This window comes from Cheilinus undulatus, linkage group 23, assembly GCF_018320785.1.
Source record: "Cheilinus undulatus linkage group 23, ASM1832078v1, whole genome shotgun sequence".
Taxonomy (NCBI): domain Eukaryota; kingdom Metazoa; phylum Chordata; class Actinopteri; order Labriformes; family Labridae; genus Cheilinus; species Cheilinus undulatus.
Genome location: NC_054887.1, coordinates 19,424,883 through 19,445,794, shown reverse-complemented (window position 1 = coordinate 19,445,794; position 20,912 = coordinate 19,424,883). Strand labels below are relative to the sequence as shown.

Here is a 20,912-nt window from a genome sequence, read left to right as displayed (position 1 = left end):
TGCACAAGACTTATAAATTCATTTTGCACAAAACTTACAAATGCATTTTGCCCAAGACATACAAATGCATTTTGCACAAAACTTACCAATGCATTTTGCACAAAACTTACCAATGCATTTTGCACAAAACGTACCAATGCATTTTGTGTGGAAATTACTAATGCATTTTGCACAAAACTTACCATTGCATTTTGCGCAAGACTTACCAATGCATTTTGCACAAAACTTACCAATGCATTTTGCACAAGACTTAAAAATGCATTTTACACGAAACTTACAAATGCATTTTGCACAAAACTTACCAATGCATTTTGCACAAGTCTTAAAAATGCATTTTGCACAAGACTTAAAAATGCATTTTGCACGAAACTTACAAATGCATTTTGCACAAAACTTACCAATGCATTTTGCACGAAACTTACAAATGCATTTTGCATAAAATTTACCAATGTATTTTGCAGGGCACCATCTTCTTGTTTGGAGCCAGAAGTGACACAATGCTATGTCTCTGTTACATTTTCGGTAGCTGGTTGCAGATTACAGGTAGACACACCACAATAATTCACAACATAAAATCATGCTGTCTTGGAAGACACCTGAAATTAGCAACTGAGACCATAAATTGCAAAAGTTTGTTAAAAAAAAAAAAAAAAGGTTTATTTGCAACCTTGGGGAAAGGAACTACGCTACCCTCAAGCTCACTGTTACATACAAATTTTGGGTGAGACTATTTCAGTTACCAGTCACTGTAAAGGTCAGTGGTAACCTATGAGAAAGTTGGCACCACATAATTTAACTGCCAGATCAGCCAATAGTAAAATTCTATTGCAGTAGCCAGGTTTCAACCTGTAGAGGGCAGTTGCAATGCAGATTTGTGACAGAAAATCTAGGATTTGAGTGCTTTGTACTCAAGTGGAGACATTTGTAGCCTAATTGATCAAGAGCAGTTATAAGTATCTTAAAGGTGGTCTAAGTATTTAGTTCTGTCTCAGTTTTCTCTTGTTGTTCTTTATGCCATTTTAAACAGTTCACTGGAGAGATGACAGAAAAAGAAGGTAGAATAACAAAGTGGCAAAAAGCGAGCAACAAAGCCCTTCAGAAGAAAAAGAATCAGGTTGAAATCCTCAGGTGTGAGTGATAATGAATCATGGCTGGGTTGCATTTAGCTGCTCCAGCTTCATTGTCGTGTCTTACTGGGACACTTGAATTGAGCCGAGCCATCATTGATGTTATTAGTAACACCTGTGCTTTTCCTGCCACGGCTAATCAAAATGTCTGCCATGAAACTTCACACCTGCAGGCAATTTAGAGTCTCCAAATAACCTCACCTTTATATCTTTGAACTTAGAGAGAAAAAAAACAGCAGCACCAGGAGGAAAACTCCACATGGAAAGTTCATCAAAAGGAAAAATCCAAAAAGGAAAAAGACAGGATATAATGGAGGCACTGTTTGATTGACAGGTGCTCTCCGGGAAGAGAGTTAAAAAGACACCATAACAAAGAGACTACAACAAAAGAGAAATGCTGGATGATGCTAAGCTAATGGTCCCAAAAATATGCCTCTAACAGTTTCATTTTTGTCAGGATACATTTGGTGTCATTCTTAAAAAAAGACCAAAACCAAAGCTGGATTATCTTGTCCTAACAAGTTTTTCCTGTTTAACTACAGCCTGAACTATTTAACTTCAAAAACTATTGAAAAAGACACATTAAGTTTCTCTTGTGTTGACATGTTCCTTTCATATAGAACTGTTTTATACCGATGCATGTGTTTGTAACCTCTGATGATGCCTCAAATGAGATTCTTTAAGAAAAGGGCATAGTTAACATAGTTTATATGCTTCAGTTCCTACCATATTATGATAATGAAGCTAAAAAAACCCCGTCATGGGTTAGAGTTAGGTGGTTGATCTGCTGCAGAATCACTGTACCACCCATCAGCTAAAGAAACTTATTGATAAAATGGAAGATCCGGCAGGTCAGTACAGTCCTCAACAGAACAGACAGAAAGGTTACAGCACACAACATTGACTTTAAGCTACTTTTTTAAAGGTGCCAGTGCCTTAACAGTGCCTGAATCAATACTTTTAAGAGAAGGGACGAAAAGCTGTCTCAGTATCATGAAAGATTTAGAAATAAGAAGCCAATATAACATACTCTACTGTTCAGAACTTTGGCTAAAAATTGAGGCTGATGTAAGGTGTTTATGTGGTGAGTAACCTGCCTGAGGCAACCATCAGGTAGAGAGGAGGACCAACACAACCCAAGTCATGCTCTAAATGCCTTTGGATATTACCAGGTGCATGGAGAAATAATCTGTTGAAAAAATATGTCCACATCTTTCACACGGAGTAAGGCATGGATGTGGCGAGTAAGCACAGCTTAGTGCACCGTCTGGGCAAGTAGTAGGGTTTCCATGAGGCCCTGGCTGTTAGGGATGGGTATCATTTGAATTATTCCCTATACCAGTGCTAAATCGTTACTTTTTATAAATGGTGCTGTTGCCAAACTGGTGCCTGAATCCATACTCTTGAGATGAAGAAAAAGTGTGCTGAAATGATTTTTTTAACCTTTCATTTGGGGGTGGTGGGGTATTGAAATGAAGTATCAATATCAGTGTTGTAATCTGGTGCGGTGGGTATCTGAATGCGTTGGTACCCATCCCATGTTGGTACCAGATTTTGTTACTCATCCCTACTGGTCGTGCGATAGATCTCCCAAGGGACCGCTGATGGCCTCTGGGTGTATTACCAGGTGTGGACAAAAGCAATGCTGTCAAGCTTGACCTTGGCTGCCCAGCGGCACACGTTTAAGTTGACATGAGTTGACCTTGACTCTGGCCGCCTTCCACCCATCTCCAGCCCCAAGTCATGGCACATCGAGCCCCATGATAAATCCTTAGTGCTCTACATGCCTAAAACTCACGCACATGACCGTACAAGTAAAAGAAATTGGTATAACTGCTTCAAAAGAGTGTTTTTTTTTTAGCACTGGTAAGTTACATGTTCCATCGGTTAAAGTGAAGCTTGTGACATGGACTTTATCCAGGCAGCAGGAAAGATTGACGTATTTTGGCTTCAGTTTCAGGGAGCAGTTATGCTGTCCATCTTTCTACTATGCAACCAGTTTCTTCTACAAAGAAATGTACATTTGAGACTAGAAGGAGTATTTGCTATCTGGTATGCCTGAAGTGTAGTATTCAAATCTGAGCCAGAAGACAAAATTGGGACTTGAACATTCTTTTTCATGTGGTGAACATGCACTCTAGTTGAAGTCAATGGACATTTCTTCGCTTTTTCCAGAGTTGTACATTTTCTCATGCGCTGCAAAATAGTCTCTAAGAATATTTTCTCCAGCCTGGGTGAAGTTTAATACAAAATACAGTGCTGGCTATTTTAGGAATGTATTTATACTTCTTGGAGATCATCCATTTTTAGAAGTAAAAGTCTGCTTTAGTTTAAATCAGACAGTCTTGAGGCTTTCACACTGATGGTTTTCTTTATTTTTAAGCAGTTGTTGGCATTGAAAAAATTGGAAAAACATCCATCTTATCCCTAAATCTCTTAATCAGTGGTGCATATCTGTCGCTGGATTAAGACAAATCACCATGAGGAAAGAAGCAGGAAATATATCGAGTTTTGCTTGAACAAATCTCAAACTGGCTCATTTAAAGTCTTACTCTTTCAGAGTCGCCTTGCTAAAAACAGCCACCGCCAAATGTGTGTGCGGTCATGGCTGCATTTTTTTGGTGCAAACGCCGCCTGGGTAAATGAGGATTGACAGGCCCCTAATGCCCTCTGCAGCGAATAAATGGATAATCGAGAATCCTGTTGTGCCGCCCCCCGTCCTGTGTCTGAGATGAGCCACACAGCCATCTGAGCACCGCCATGACACAGCCGCAGATTGATTCTGTGTGTGAGAGAGTGACAGAAAGATGAATTTATTCTCTGACTTTTCATAGTATCAGTCACGCTATTTACATATTCATTCCTCATAACATAATGCAGTGACAGTGATGTTATTCTGCTGCTGCCTCCATGGTGTCACTTTTCCATTTGTGTGTTTATTTTTTTTAGTTTACGGTTGACGTGTGAAGAGCAGGCAGCGACACACGTCACGAGATGTGGCTCCAGCTACACTTTCTGTCATCTCTCCTCTCCCACCCACTCAAAACAAGATTGATATCCTGAGGACAAACTTTAACAGAGCGGCAACTCCTGATTAACGTGAATTACAGTTAACAGGAAATTTTAATAAGGAATAAAGTGTTTGCCTACTTCACAATTACGCCAACAAGGACTGTAATGACATTACATTCAAATACAGGTACTTCAATATGGAGTTGGCCCCCTTTTGCAGCTATAACAGCCTCCACTTATCTTGGAAGGCTTTCCATAAGATTTTTGAGTATTTCTTTGGAAATTTGTGCCCAGTCATTCTGTGGAGCATTGATGAGATCGGGCACCGATGTTGGATGAGAAGGCCTGACCTGCAATATCTGTTCCAGTTCATCCCAAAGGTGCTCAATAAGCTCTTCTACAGAACATCAAACCATGTTTTTGTAGTCCTTGCTTTGTGCACTGAGGCACAGACATGTTGGAACAGAAAAGGGACTTTATCCAAAGTTTTGCCACAAAGTTGGAAGCACAGCATTGTCCAAAACGTCTTGGTATGCCGAGGCATTAAGATTGGCCTTCACTCGAGAGAAGGGGCCGAGCCCAAACCTTGGAAAACAGCCCCATATATACATACATAGCCATGGAAACCCTGTCCATGAAGCTCCAGCCACACAGTTTTTGTGCTGCCAGTTGAAGTTCAGAACTCCTCAGTTGTGGAATCAGCAGTCACTGACCCTGCTCTGTGATTTTACGCGGTCCCCACTTCATGGCTGTTGTTCCTAAACTCTTCCACCTTCTAATAATATCACTAACTAGTGGCAGTGGAATATCCAGCAGAGATGAAATCTCTTTTTAAATGTTGAGAGATGACTGCCACTGACCCACAGTTGCATGGTTAAAATGGACTCAAGCTTGTATAGCCCTTTTTAGTTGTGTGACTACTTGAAGAGTTTTTATAATCTTGCAAAGCCAGTGGATTTGCCAGATTCCACGTCTATCATCAGGTGGATCCATCTTGCAAAGCCCCGATCTGAAACACTTGTGAGTGGTCTTAGATTTGACGTACTAATCAATGTCCTTTGAGTAGAGTGAGGTGGTAGTGACTAGTCTAGTAGAATTACAAGCCGATGAAAAATCACTGCCAGTGACAGACCAGCTCTACTGCTGCTATGGCAGAAGTTTTAATCAGCAACAGTTTTTATCAAAAGAAGAGCAAAGAACCACTCTGAAAGCTTTTACAGATGCCATAGGTTTGCAGTAATCATGGTCGAGGATTAGTTCTACTGTCTGTCAACACCTATTAAGCAGTTAGCTTGGATGTAGCTCTGACAAAAGTTTTATCAGAACTAAAAGAAGAGAAGAGGACTGCACTGAAAGCATGTCTTGGCAGAACATTTTTTGCTCTTTTCCCAACCCACTGCCCACTACATCATATGTCTTGTAGCTTTGATTGGATCCGTGATGAATGGGAGAATGTTCCTCCAATCAACCTTCCAAAACTTTTTCGAGGGTTTTGCCCTTCCCAGGGCACAGATTATGGACGGTTTCCCAGATAAATGTGAAATACATCCCAAGCAAAAATGAAACTGTCTATCTGGAGTGAAACATCTACCTGGTCTCCCTCTGATGGCTGCTATGTAAAGTGTTGATCAATACTAGTCAGAGGTCTGTGAAAGTCTTACTTATGCATTTGAGTGGTCTTAGATATTAGATTTGGCTGAAACATGTCTGAGTCTGTGAAATATCCATGGTCTTGTTAGCATCATACAAAAATTGTATACTCTTTTTTGTAGATTTGCTTGTTCACTAGACAATTCATGGCTTTTTAGGCAGTGTATTATGTCCACAGTCATAAACCATGAACGGAAAAGAGACAGAGAAATGTACTTTACGGAAACTTGCATATAAAAATGACTGGGAATGGCTGGCAGGGAAATCCAAAATGCATATGGGGTGAAAGTTGCATTAATTTACTCTTGTTGTCTTACATTTAATGTCACAAGATGTTCAGCAACCCTGCACATTAACATTGATTTGTACAGTTTCAACCACCCTTATATGTAATCTAGCAAAAAAAAGTCAAATCCAAGCCAGCGAGTTTTTCACTGTTGGCTTTAAATCATGTTTTTAAATGTGGATATGCAGCTAATTGAGAAAAATGAATCTTAAATGCCAACAGTTTATTAATAGCACACTGTATCATCGAAATTTTACTCATTTGTCTGCCTGTAAATTGCAGGAAAGCATTTAACAGAATCAGACTGCAACAACACAGACATAAAATACCTGAGAAGTTGAAGGTATTGTATCTTAAAAAGTCATTTAATTTTTTAAATCATTTAAATGTCTGAGGTTTATTGTCTCAGTCCTGAGATGGAAAGGGATAAAAAAGTCTAATGAAATAAAAGCCATGCGGGCAGAGGAGATAGACTGCTGGCTGAGTCACGTCCGTCCGTGCTGCACTTATCAGGTGGGGATTTTCTGGAAGTGTCAGGCGGCGTACGAAGCCTTCAAGGCTCTCGGGGAAAGGGGGATGCTGCGGTAGTGACAGGGCTATCTGCCTCTGACAGCCCAAAGACCTAAAACCGGATGGCTGGTGGAGATAAGGCTCTGTCGGCACTGGACACACACAAACACACCATCCGCGCACACGCACGGTCCATGTTTGTGTGCAGGCCGGTCCACCAACACATGAGCACACAGCCAAACACTGGCATTCACTTTGCATTTACAAATTCCCCATTGCCTGACCACTCGCTCATTCATTCACTCATGTGCACTGACATACACATACACAGATGCCGGCTCCCTGTCTGCCAGCCAGCGAGGCTTCCCATTAGCCGTGGTGCAGTGTGCTGGGTGAGGAGCGCTGGGGCGAGAGACATCAATTTGCTTCCTCTAATGCGCTCGCTGCCCCCACAAGACATATTGATTATTTCTTCCCCGCAAAGCGACAAATAGCAATTTCGGGGGCATAATGGAGATAGATGGTTGGTTTATAAGAAGCCCCCAAAGAAAAGTTGTAAGGGGGGTTGCTGAGGGGGGAGAACCGGGGGGGAGGGTGCTCTTCCTCCCCACAAGTCTCCCATTCTGTCTCTTTTTCTTGAGCTCAGTTTCAACAACTATCACATTGTACAAATATGTAAAAATAAAGATTCAACATTAGAACTTTTATTCTAAAGGAAATTGAGTAGCGGTGTTGGTCATTTGGAGGCCCCGGGCAAAGACCAATACTAGGCCCTTGCCAAATTTTCCGAAAGCAAGTTTGCAAGTGAGCAACAAATTTCAAACATTTTTTAAAGCCACAGAACCAACAGATGTATACAAATCTCTGTTATAAAGAAACTTAAATGTATATGTATGCACATGACTGGGGCAAAACTGCACACAAAATTATGAAAAATGTCTGGAACAATTTATTCAAAAGTTATTGGTGAAATAAAAAATAACTTTGCTGATGACCATGAGCCTTATTAGGCCAATTTATTTATGCAGTAAGATTGTACAGGGAAATTAATATGATGTTGGATGATTACTTTAAAAGTGGTACCGGAAGGAAATACGTAGAAATGTGTCACATATTTAAAGTAATACTGGAAATTACAAGGTAACTTGCATTTGGCATAAAGCATACCATTGCATATTTAAATGACCTTAATGGTAGCTTATTCATTTTTATATGCTTTGAAAAATATTATTGAATATGATACTGAATACAATGTTGATTGCACAATGTTCAAGTTGTTTTTTCCCAACCTTATCCTTTGGAGCTCTCCTGGACTTTGAAAGAAAGCTGAGCCCCCTCCAATTGGACCTGATATCCCAGTTAAATTTTTGACAAGCAGTTTCATCATAACCTAAACTTCAAGTGGGCTAACCAAGGAGCCTGATATGGAAACAACATTTATCTAAAATCCTTGAACTATCCACCAAGCTTTTGTAATGTTTTTTAATATGTGTTTATCAAATTTGGACAACCTTGTGCCTCCTACAACTTTTACTGGTGACGGCATTTACACCTGTATAAACCCCAACACTTATTCACATGATGTTAGATGCAATGTTGCACATGACATTACAAGTAAAATCACAGATAAAATTGTTATATTGCACATGAAATAAAAAGTTATGCATATTATGATTATTCTAGTATATGCTGATTTACTTAAATGCTGTAAATATATGAATAAAAGATATTGCACATTGCATGATATTGAATGTAATGCTGCACATGACATTTAAAGAAAAACACAAATAAATAAGTTATATTGCAAATGAAAAAGGGAAAGTTATCTATATAATGATGAGTCTAATAAATGCTGATTAACTTTACTACTGCATTCCTATGACTAAAATATATTGCATGATATTAAATGTTATGTTGCACATGACATTAAGAGTAAAAACAGATAAATATATTGCACATAATAGGCAAAGTTATATTTATTCTGATTAGTCTAAAAAATCCTGATTCTCTTAAATACTCTGAATTATATGACTAAAATATATTGCACATTACAGGAAAAGTAACACTGTTAATGATATTAAATGTAATGTTGCACGTGTAGCAAAAAAAAAAAGATAAACAAGTTATATTGCACATGAAATGAAAAGTTCTGCATATTAGGATGAGTCTAATATATGTCGATTTACTAAAATACTGCATGAATAAAAGACCTTGTATGATATTACATATAATGTTGCACATGACATTAAAATAATAACATAGACAAAGTTATATTGCACATGATATGGAAAGTTATCTTTATTAGGATTAATCTAATATATAGATGATATAGATAATATGATTATCTTAAATAATGTGAATTATATGACTAAAATATTTTTGCACATTACAGGAAAAGTTACACTGTTTATGATATTAAAAGTAATATTGCACATTCGACAACAAATAGCGATAAACAAGTTATTTTTCACATGAATTGTTTTGCATATTATGATGAGTCTAAAATATGCTGATTTACTAAAATACTGAATGTTATATGAATAAAAGACATTGCAAGATATTACATGTAATGTTGCATGTTATGGAAAGTTATCTATATCATGATGAATCTGATATGCTGATTATCTTAAATACTGTGAATTATATGACTAAAATATAATGCACATCACAGGAAAGTTACACTGTTTATGATATTAAATGTAATTATTTAGATGCAGTAAATATAATAAAGATAAATAAGTTATATTCCACATGGTGTGAAGATTGATGTTAGTTATAATGAACCTATTATGATTGATTTTGAGCAGATGATATACAAAGAAATACTGTTCTTTCTTTAGAAGTATTGTTAAAAAATCTTAAAATAAGGCTGAGATGGGTGTAGAGGTATTTCAGGGCCCCAGGCTGAACAGATGTTTAGGCGCGACACCAGCTCACATTCATTACGCGCCTCCTCCTCAGAGCGAAGCCTCCTCCCATCTTAATGGTTGTACTGCGGAGAGCAGCTGCCGCCGCTGCGTTTGCTCTGCCTCGCCCTCCGTCTGTTACATCCTCCTCATATCCCCCTTGTTAGCATCAGGTAGCTCTTATGGCTCTGGATTATGTATGTTTGAATGTGCAGGTTCACTCCCCGGGTTCATTTAAAGTTTTGGGATAAGTTTGTTTTGGATTGATTGATAGCCGGATAGTTATTGATTCATACTTTTAGGGGTTTTTTTGTTTTATCCTTTCTCGCCCACAGGCTTTTCTCACTACATCAATTGTTAAGATGAAATCTTGAAATGAAGACTGTTTTTCATTTTTGCTCTTTTCACTCTTGACAAGAAGGCGGCTGCTTTTAAATCCTTCGACAGCTGAGCCTCATAAATTTAGAAAAAAATGGACTTCAGTGTCATCATGTAGTCTGTTTGCTTTGAAATATTGGCTTCAGAGCTGCCAAAAAGTCCAAATAAATCCTCAAATTCATGTTGTTAACATCCGTATGCATCCGTATCTGCCTTCATTTATTTCCAGAAGTTTTCTTGTCTCTTTATCCACCTGCTATTCTTCTCAAACTTCCACTGCAGACTCGAACACTTCTCCTCCTCCTCCAGACAGCTACGGTGTTCACGCTGTTATATAATGTGCTGGCTGATTGGAGGTATAGCTGATAGCTGCCAACTGTAGAAGTCAGTGCTGCTGCAGACTCCAGGCGGTAAATGAGCTGGTGTATGTGTTCGTGCTGCTCATCACATGATGGACTGATGGGAAGTGCTGCTCAATAGTTGAGCTGCAGACAACTTTTCTCCCAGAGCTGATTCCTACCTGTAATAACTCAACATCCACTATCTAGTAGGAAATTAATGGGAGAAGCCGTGGCTCATGATGAACAGAGAGGCTGCTACGGTCCACTCTGTTCTTATTATTGAAGCAGACAGCAGGAGTAGAAGCTGTGTGTTTTATGAACAGATGGTTCAAGTTCAGGCATTTTCACCCTGATGAGACAAGTTTGTAAATATCTGAATGCTGATACTCTTAATGGAGTTCTGACTCATTCAGTCTGCACAAAGGCAAACCTATATGCTAGTGTAATACTGATTAAAAAACACGCTACATTATTTCTAATACAAACACAGAGAGTAGGTACTAAGAAGGTGTATTGAAAAATAACTTTCCTTATTGGTAAGAACAAAAGAATAAATATTCAACCAGGTTGTTCAGGAAAAGTAACACCTCTATAGTAAATTTTAAAATAAGGCAGTGTTAATTAAACTAATGTAGAGTTGAATTTAACACTTTAAAAGTGTCTATTGGTCCACACTACATATAGTTAAACTACAATGTTCCTTTAAGAGCACTGAAAGTCACAGGTGGGATGTCTAACTCGGTGGATAACTTCACTCATGGTGCAAATGTGTCTCAAATCAACAACAATCCACCAGAAACATGAGCAAAATCACTGTACACCAAGCAGCATCCAAGCACAACTAAACCCTCTGCCCAAGGGCATGATGGGAAACTCTGCCCACACATCACCTCAGATTTGAAATCCCAGAGGGTGGAGCTTTGATCAGTTGGCTCTTTACAGAGCTCGAGTTAAACACTTTGAAAGTTAAAACCTGCTCTGAAGCATTAAACTCTGATAATTCAGCACTCCAGAAAAAGCTAGAAAAGTGTAAGTATAGTGCTCAAGTAAAAGTCACGAGTTGACTGGAATTTGATTATGTTTCAAACCAATTAACAACACATTTCCTATTTGTTTGGAGGAGATTATTAAGGATTAACTGTAGTCCACCGTGCACTAAGCAGCTGAAAATTATCTTGACATTAAAAAGCACAAAAAGACAACATGATTTTTTCAGTCTGATTGGTTGGTCCCTGTCAGATTAGATAATTACAGAGCTGTAAATTTGTGCCGTGACTTGACCAACAGGCTAGACAAAGGAGACTAACCATCAAACATGCTGTATTTATTATATTATATTCTATATATTTGTTTGTCTATCTCAGGGGTGTCCAAAGTATGGCCTGGGGGTCAAATGCAGCCTGCTGTTCATTTTTGATTGACCCGCAGCAGCTAGGAATAAAATGAAATATGCCTCACATAAGATGAAGAAGCTTGTGCTCAACTGTATTGTACTTTTAGTTTTGGCACTTGGCTGTGCCACATGATCCTGTAGACAAACCTTTTGACAAGAAGATATCTTGATTAATACAGTTATGGTAGATTATTGCAGCAAATGGCAGCACCAAAAGCATTTCAAGGGCAGAGCCAATGGCTGCCAGGGCCAAACAGGTCCCCCTGGAACCTGATTGGCTTCCCCAAATCCTAAAAATGACTGTCAGGTTGCTGAAGTGTGTCTACTCTTTCTTACCAACATTTCTCTCTTTTTCAGTCAGCCGTGGTCATCCCTCTACATAAAGGTAGGGATGTTATTCCAAAGCATGACAAACTTTCACTGTCTCATAGTTTCATCTCACAGTTTCAGCTTCATCACCCCTCTTCCACTTTGCTGTTTGGTTTGTTTACATTTGTGACAGCTGTGCATGCCAAGAAAAAACTCATAGAAGGCAGGAACAAAAATAAAACATGCTCCAGTTTCTGTCAGGGGTTTTCTGAGGTGTCTCAGACGTGTCAATGATTGTTGCTCACTATGACACACCACAAAGGATGAAATGACAGAATGAATGTTTTTCTGGGCCCACAGGTTCCAAAACCCTACAAGTGTCAACTCTGGCTAAAATCATGCTGGAAATGTGTTTAAGATAACAGAGCACCATGTATGTCGTTTCTGAAGCCAGCACTACCAGGATGAGTGATGCTATTCAATTTATGTGTCTGTAGCACTTGTTAAATATCACTTTCCGGCACTAAATATATAATCTGATCAACCTTACACTGTTTCATTACAAGTAGTACTTTACAAATCTGTATTTCTATCAATCAATCTATTACTGAAGCCAGAAATTAATTGTACAGATATCATAATGTCATTTCAATACCCCAATAGCAAGAAAATCGCTATGGAATTTGGGAAATTTATGTAAGTTACACGGGTTTCCTATTCTTATCCCATATTCAACTGGCATCTTATAAAGATGTTTTGCAAATCATTTATACCCAGACAGCTTTTAGTCGCCCTCTGACTTTCAACACAATTTTTTCCTGTCAAAAGTATTGATTCAGGCACCATTTAGGCATTGGCGCTGTATAAGAAAGTATTGATTTAGCACGGGTATCAGAATAAAACAAAACAAAACAACCCCATCCCTATTTGCACTTCATAAATGTAAGAAAAATAAGATGTTTTCATGATTTCCTAGATTCCTCTTTGAGAAGTGACAACAAAATTAAAGACAGTTGAGAAAAGGAGAGACATAAGGCCTTTGTGAAGCTATGAAATTATTACAGTATCATAGATACCCTTCCTTTAATGAGTAGAAACCAGAATTAAAGCAATATAACATCATAACAGAAGTAGAACTACCCCTATTGAATAAGGCACTAGAGGAATATGGCTGTCTTAAGATTACACTGGGGTGAAATTTGTTTTTGAAGCTGGTAAATCTTTATGTAACAAACCAATGGTGCAAAATTTTTGTCATAGTCACCATTCACTTCAGAAAAAGAATATTTTACTAGGAGTCCTGTGCACAAATTTTTTTATACTTAATTTCAATTTACGTTACTGAACCCTGTTCTTCTGAACCCTCTGAGACCAGTGTTGTCATATATGACACACGTTATGCATTGTTAAATAACTTTTGAACCATAAATTGTAGCCACTTCTTTTGCACTGAAAGCCCATTCAGTGTGCCGTTCTAATGACGCTATCCGCTCCTTCGTAGCTCTCACAGAACATTTTCAAGTGAGCCTAGAACTCTTTAAAGATTAAATCCACACCAGTAACACAGATACTGAACTTTTTTTAATCCATCAATAATCCTTTTTCTGATCGATCTTACAATTAGCAACTAAGGCTATTGCCATATTGTCTGTTTGTATCCCAGGATGTATTACAGAATGCTTTACAGAACAGCACATGTGCACAAACTTAGAAATTGGAGAAGACAGCCTGAATTCTCATCATAGAGAGAAAGAGACACAGAGAGGCCGTGATGTGTCAGTCAGAGTCACTGCAGACAGGAACTGCTTTGAATAATGACTCAAGTTCACAAAAGCGCAAGGACTTCTTTTGTGAAAATGTGACTATTTTGAAGGCTTTTTGCCACAGAATGATTGTTTTAACCTCTCAGTCCAAAAGATACTGGAGAACAAGTTTGTGCAAAAAAAATCCTTCGTCATTAAAGTAGTGAACACTTGAACATTTTTTTTTTCGGCTGTAAACTGAGGTGTCTGACTGAATTATGATAAAACAAATCAATGCTGGTGTTATTTCTGACATTTGCGCCAAACAAAAATCTGCATTGTATGACTTTTAATTAGCTCAAATGGACATCTGCTCTGAAAAATCTTTTCTTAGATGGTGGTACTTATGTGACAACTGTATATAAGAGGTGGAACATTACTGCCTCTAACTGACTTTCCCATTCAGAGACTACTCCCATTCTCTCCTGCCTGCGTCTGTACTGCTTCAGCTCCTAGAGCTCCGGCTTTACTAACGCCGCTGCTGGAGCAAATGGCCCAAACAGGTAATGCTCAGGACCGCAACCGTCCACCACCACACTATAGCCTCCACCTCTTAAGATCGCTCTGAGGCAGCAGTGCTGCAGGACTCTGTGTCACTTTCTGGCAAGGGGGGTCACTGTCACTTCCGCTTCATCTGGGAAACCCCGTCCTTTAAAAAAAAAAAAAAAAAAAAAAAAGTCCTTTCCCCTCCCTCCTCTCAGTACCAAGCTGCTCACTTTCTGTGCATTATTTTAAACCTTGAAGTGGGCGGAGTTAGCTCTGAGCTGGGGCTTCACTTACACTTTAATATATACCATGTTTTTAGTTTTTTACTTTTGGCTTTATAGTCCTTTTTTAAAATTTAAGTGACATTGCTGCAGCACACATATTCTTAAAGCCCAGGTTGTCCTAAGTTTGACTGTGCAGCACAAGGTTGATGTTTTACAAGCTTTTTAAGACAAAAAGTCCAGGAGAGACAAAATAATATCCGAGGGCTCAGAGGTTTAATTTGGCTTTCTCCAAGAAACTGAGCAACTTCTTTCTCCACATTTGAGTAACAATCAGCAGCATTCATGTTGAGGAGCTCATTTTCCTTTTATGTAATATATATTTCATATTAAAAATGCGGCATGCTCTAAATACCAAAGGCAATTAAAAGATGATTAACCATATTATTGAGGTAATATTTCTCTCAGACAGGCACGCTGCTCAGCTTTTAAGTCGCAGCAGAAACTCTCCTCCTTTAAACTCAAAATATCTTCACTCATCGGTTCATTATCGAGATTTCTATCACATAATTATTATTACAGAGCAAAGGTGATTAATAACTCCAGATTGACATTTACGTCCAGGTTTCCAGATATTGGATAACATCTCAAATTTTTCAATTAGGCGAGCTATCTATTCCCGCTCTCTCTCTCTCCTCTGCATGTCTGTCTCACCTTTGATCTGAGATATTTCTCAGAGAGCTATCTCCCTCGCTCGAGCTTCACGTTATCACAGTTGCTTTGAATATTTCATGCATCTTTTTCTCGCTTTTGACACCACTGTAACCAGAAAATCTTGCAAATCAGGCTCTTGTTTGAAACATAATTATTAATAATTTAATGTTTTTTGGAGTATGCGGTTTGACTGACGGGGGAAAGTGAAGTTTCTTACTTTCTGTTAAAGACGCAGACATGAAGTAAGCATTTTTATATTTTGTTATAGCTTAAAGTGCTTATGTTATACATCTGTTTCACCAGAAAATAGGCTGCTTTGGTGCTTTTAAAAGCCACGCTTTGTGGCTTTTGTGGGTAAAAGTGATGCACTAGTGCTGCTAAATCTGTTGTTAAATATCCTAAAACAAAAGTCTGAGTAAAAAAGTCATCAATTTTCTAACAGTTTCAGCTTATAGCAATAAGGGCACCAAGTTCAACCTCTTGAATGTGAATAGAGCAAGCACGACAGGCCATTTTGTTGTTTCTTAGCTGTAATGGATCACAGCTTTAATTGTATGCAACAAGCCTGAAGTGGGCCATTAAGCACAATAAATTATTTCCAAAGCTAGTTTGAAGAAATGCAAAAACTTTGACCACTCCAGCGACTTTTATACCCCTCTGCTGGCTATCAATTTAGTCTGTTAAATGAAGGTAATGCAGCCATTACTGAGTGTAACAGCGGCACGTTCCTGGATATAAACTGACACTCTTAACCAAATGGAATCTTTAAACACTTCAGCCGATCCTCTGAGGACTAATAACGCCACCACCTTCCCCAGGGGGAACGCAGGGGACCTAAATTATAGGAAGCAGCCCAGACAGACAGAAGTGACATGGAAACGCATGCAGAAGGGGCTTATTATCCGTGTTACTGTCAATGCTGCACGGCCAAGCCGCCTGTGATCACAACAGACATGTTTTACACCGCAGCGGTAATATGAGGGCCGTGCCTGATAGGAGGACCGATCCACAGGGGTGATGAAAACAGACAGGTGGGATGGAGAAGAAAGATGGGACGGGTAGAGGGGTGATGTGAGGACAGAAAGAAAAAAGATTGCAGATGTAGACGTAAGGAAAATGGTGGTGAAGATGGAGGTAAGAGGGGGTGGGGATGGATGGCGGAGGGAGAGGCGGAGGGATGCGGGTGCTGCCTATTATCCTGCATCGATTTACTCCAGTCAGGGATGGCTGGACGCGTAATGAAGTGTGGGATCTGGGGGTGTCCACGTGCGCTCGTCTGCGCCTTATAGCTTCTGGATGCCTTGTGGGATGATGTGTCACCTGTGTTTTACATGCAGATGGTGAGGTCTAACCTGCTGTGGTTAAACATGAAAGTAGGTGGATGCTTTGCTTAAATTAATGGACTGAATGAAAGGCTAAAAATTCCACCTACACATGTAGTACGGCCTTTACTCGTCCTGTAACCTTGGCATTATGCTAAAGACATTCAGAGTAGCCCTCTAACCTCGACTCATAAAAAACCTCAAAGAACATTCTCAAATTGAATTTGAATGCTGCACATTAAAAAGTAAAAATCCCCAAAGTCCAATTTTAAATTCAGATTGCACACTTGGTCAGCATCAGGTTGAATATTAGCCAATAAAAAACCCTCATTTGTGGAGCCTTCATCATTAAAAGGAATGTATAATCATAATCTATCTGCCCCCTCTGGAGTACATCAGTTAAAAGGCTCAGCTTACTAGAGACAGAGCCGAATAGCCCTGCTTTTCAATTGACATTAACTGTTTTCATTATCCGTCCTTCATCATTTTTTTGGCTGAAATGCCAAAAAAGTTATAGGCAGAAGTTATCTTCTAGCTCCATTATCATATCTGATATTTTTCCTGATTATTAACAATTATAAATTGAACATAACTGGGTTTGCATTTGAAGGCCGAAGTGTTAAAGGCTGTCCCATCCCAAAGGCTCCTCCAATTGTAGCCAACAATGGAGGATCCATCCTGTGAGTCCTCAATGGCCAAATACATTTCAAGATTTACTGCACTCATGGAGAAGCGGGTCGAACTGAAACAGAAAACTTATGGAGTTGTTTATCTTGCAAACTAGTTATAAACTTAACATTGAGGGAAACCGTTGTCAACAGATCAACAAATTTGATGCTCCGCCAAGCCGCTCACTCTATGACGAGGTACACTGAAAAAAGTAAAACATTGGTTGAACTTAAAAACAATGAATTAATCAATCACATGAAACATTTTGAACTGAATCAATTACATTTTTTTAATTAGGTAAAAGTACATTTTTTAAGTTCATAGAAACTGTTTAAAGGTTTAGCAAACCTAATTATTTTAGATTGTCCTAAACTAAAAATAAAAATTTCCCTTAACCAATTAACCTAATGAGCATTTTTTTGGAGGTCGGAGGAGGCCGGAGTACCCACACGTCCACAGGGGGAACATGCAAACTCCGCACAGAAAGGCCCTGACTGGGAAGCGAACCAGCAACCTTCTTGTGAGGAAATAGCGAAAACCCCTGCGCCGCCGTGCTTCCCGCAAGTCCTGAAAGTCAACTCAGCACATTTTTCCTGAAAACTCCTGCTACTTTGGCCCGTTGGGAGAGCAGAAATGTATTAGAGGGGACATACTTTTGCCCTTTAAGACAAGTTTATTTTGGTCTCAGAGGTCCCCAAAATATCCCTGAGAAGTTTATTGCTGAAAAAACAGTAGTATAGGATTCTTGAAGGAAATAAGTGTCACTCTCCTGATGTTTCAAGCATTTCTATCCAAAGTTTAAGTCCTGACTGGGTTTTGAACCATCAATCTCTCAATCAAAAGTCAGCAGGGTAACCCATTGAGCTATCCAGCATCACTGCCTGTTACTGAGAGGGGGATCAAGACACTTCACATATTTTTGTTAGAAAAACCTGAAAAAGTGATTTTTGCATATTAAGTCCCATTTAAAACACTGCAGTGAAATTGCAACCATGTAAGAACAAGAACATCTCAGAAAACGAGAAGCTGATGGTCTCTGAGCTTTGGCTGTCATATTTGTAACCTCTGGAGATAAAACTCAGCAATAAGTGCAGTCTCTTAGAGGGAGCCATGAAGTCTAAGGATAAATTATATTTGGATTAATTCAACTGCACACAAAGCTCATGTTTTTCCTTTCCGTTACCAACTTGGCACTTTCTTCTCAGTCGAAGCCGGTTCGCTGGATGCCTGTGCTGGAGTGTAGAGGGAGAGCCACTCAGAAAGTGACGGCTTGCTGTTGCATCGAGTGTTTTTTGAATCCACTCAGGACCTACGGGATGTTGTTACGAATGCACACATCAGCCTTAATGCAATAAAAATAAATTGATCGGATGACAGAATTTAATTTTGTGTCCAGCTGCCAGTTTAAATAAAAAAATATAGGTTCAACCATTAAGATAATTTAGATTTAATGAACAAATCAATGATTTAAGGCTGTTTAAAACAAAAAATTACATCAATCCAACAACAACATTGTTGTTATTGTTTTTTCAGAGTAAGTTTGGGGCGTGTGACATGGGAGGAGTCAGAGCGTCCTCTACTGGATAAATAATAGAACAAGGACATCATGTTCAAGTAAAACAAAGTCATACTCGTTGCACTTTATTGGTGAAAATACAAATGTTAACATCAGCATCTATCGGCTGACTTTTAGCTGATTATTGATTATTCAGTCAAGAACACTCTCGTCATACTTTTTACCATTTTATTTCAAAATGAATATACAGTTTTACTTGACAGAGAAGGCTCTGCTCAAAAGATGCTCCCTGGGTTAGCACAATGAAATTAGATCAGAGCCAATAAATACATAGTAGCATAAATCTCAATAAGAAGGTGCAACAAGCTTTATGCTATGAAGGAGGAGGCTGGGGTGGAGGAGGTTAAGCTTTGCTAGCAGCAGCAGCGTGGTGCATCAGTTTAAAGGCAAGCAGGGATTAGTGAGAGGTATGTCATATTTAAATGGACCGCTGTGTTGAGAGAAAGAGCTGTGATTGGCTGTGGGAGCTGAGAGGCGATAATTGGGTTCTCTTTCACAAGGGTGACCTGACCAGGAGGTCAGCAGCACATGATACATAGTCAAAAGACAGATAGTACAGATAGGTTTAGAAAGTGCAAAACTAGTTTGCAGTTAAAGTGCAGGAACTGAAGTCACAGTAACAATTTAAAAACAGACTGGTATCGTGTCATTCAAGACTGAACGAACGGCCTCAAGTGAAGTAAGTCCTGACAGTTTCAGATCAGTCTGGAGATTATGCCATGCAGAGGGGGCAGCAAAACTATTCACCCTTTTCCCCAGTTCAGTCTTACCATGAAGTCAAAGTCCGATCACGAATCAAGATATTAAGACCATATCTTTTTTAATCATTTAGTTTGAACACATTTTAGGATTTTTGAGGTTTTATTTATAAAGATAAAGAGCAGCAATCTGCTGCTCATAAATCTACATTTGTGGATGAATGGTTTGACAATAATAATAAGGCTTTTTTTAATCAGGTAGTTATAGTGCAGCTGTTGAAGCTGGGACTCCAGTGAACCACAGTGAGAGTCATTATCCACAAATGGAGAAAACTTTTTTCAAGGGAAGTTAACTCTAAGGCAGTGGTTCCCAAACTTTTCAGCATGTGACCCCCAAAATGACAGCGCCAGAGACCAGGGACCCCCACTGTCCTTGGAGCATCATGTAGAAATTTACAGTTTTAGTTTTTGTATGCATTATAAGACCAGATCTCAAAAGCTTAACTTTTTTCAACAGAAAGCACTGAGACAGCTGAGACCAAGATTTTGGACATTTTGTAAAGAGCATTTTTTTCTTCTTCTTCTTTTTGTTTTCAGACATAGCCATTCATTTTGTGATTTTCAGTCTGACAAAAATGAATTAGCAACAGCTTATTTTCTGTGAATATTTGATGTTCTTAAATAACTTTTAACAGAAATAAACTGAATATAATTTAATTTTATGACCTGAAGCAGACCTCAGGGCATCTTGTAATTGTAGCTAACTAATAAATGTTTTTTTTTTTTTCTTCAAACCCAATTATCATTGTACAAAAAAGAAAATAAGCAGCAGGATAATCAATTTATGAACAATGCCAATAAACAAAGCCCCTTTGAAAGCCTTTGTAAGAAATATTTTGTCACTTTAGTCTTCTTTAGACTAAAAGGCAGAAAAAAGAGGAGGTAGATCACAAAGAGTTCCTCATTTCACTTCATAAATTGCCCTGTACGTTCTTTATTCTTCCTTTCATGGTTCGGCACATCTTCTTCCTTTGCTCAGTGTCAGCCATCCTCCTGTGATGCACAAATCAAAACAAGCAGTATCCACTGAGGACAAAGAGAATTGAAAGAAAAACACCAATTTTCCTCACGGGGTTTTGTATGTAACATTTAAATGTTACCCAAAAGGAACAAAGGAGAAACATTACAGCTGTGAAAAAAAAAGAAACAAGCTGTCCCTCTGTCTCCTTCACTTCTCACATCCCTCATGTTCCCTGTCCTCCTGCATCCCCCTGTTTCCTTGATTTTCCCTCCCCTGAAGCCCCACACTTGCTCCGCCGGTCTAATCCGCTGCTCGACATGCTCCCTCTTTGTTCTGCGACCCTGACAAGTCGTCTCGTTCGCCTGCTCCGAGGACAGCCGCGGTGTGCTCGGGATAATGGAATGAATGCTGGAATGATAAACCCCCGAGGATGCCTGGAGAAAACACAGGAGTGTGTCGAGCAGGGTGATAACACTCTTATTCTCCCTTGC

The 20,912-nt window shown here is 39.0% G+C and overlaps 1 long non-coding RNA gene across 1 annotated transcript in view; it reads left to right on the top strand.

Annotated features, from left to right (window-relative positions):
* LOC121505286 overlaps nt 1-20,912 on the top strand; it is an 86,800-nt gene that overhangs the window by 38,323 nt on the left and 27,565 nt on the right. Inside the window, exon 3 of the long non-coding RNA XR_005991551.1 lies at nt 11,961-11,988. This is a non-coding gene — a long non-coding RNA (uncharacterized LOC121505286). The remainder of the gene's footprint in view (nt 1-11,960; nt 11,989-20,912) is intronic.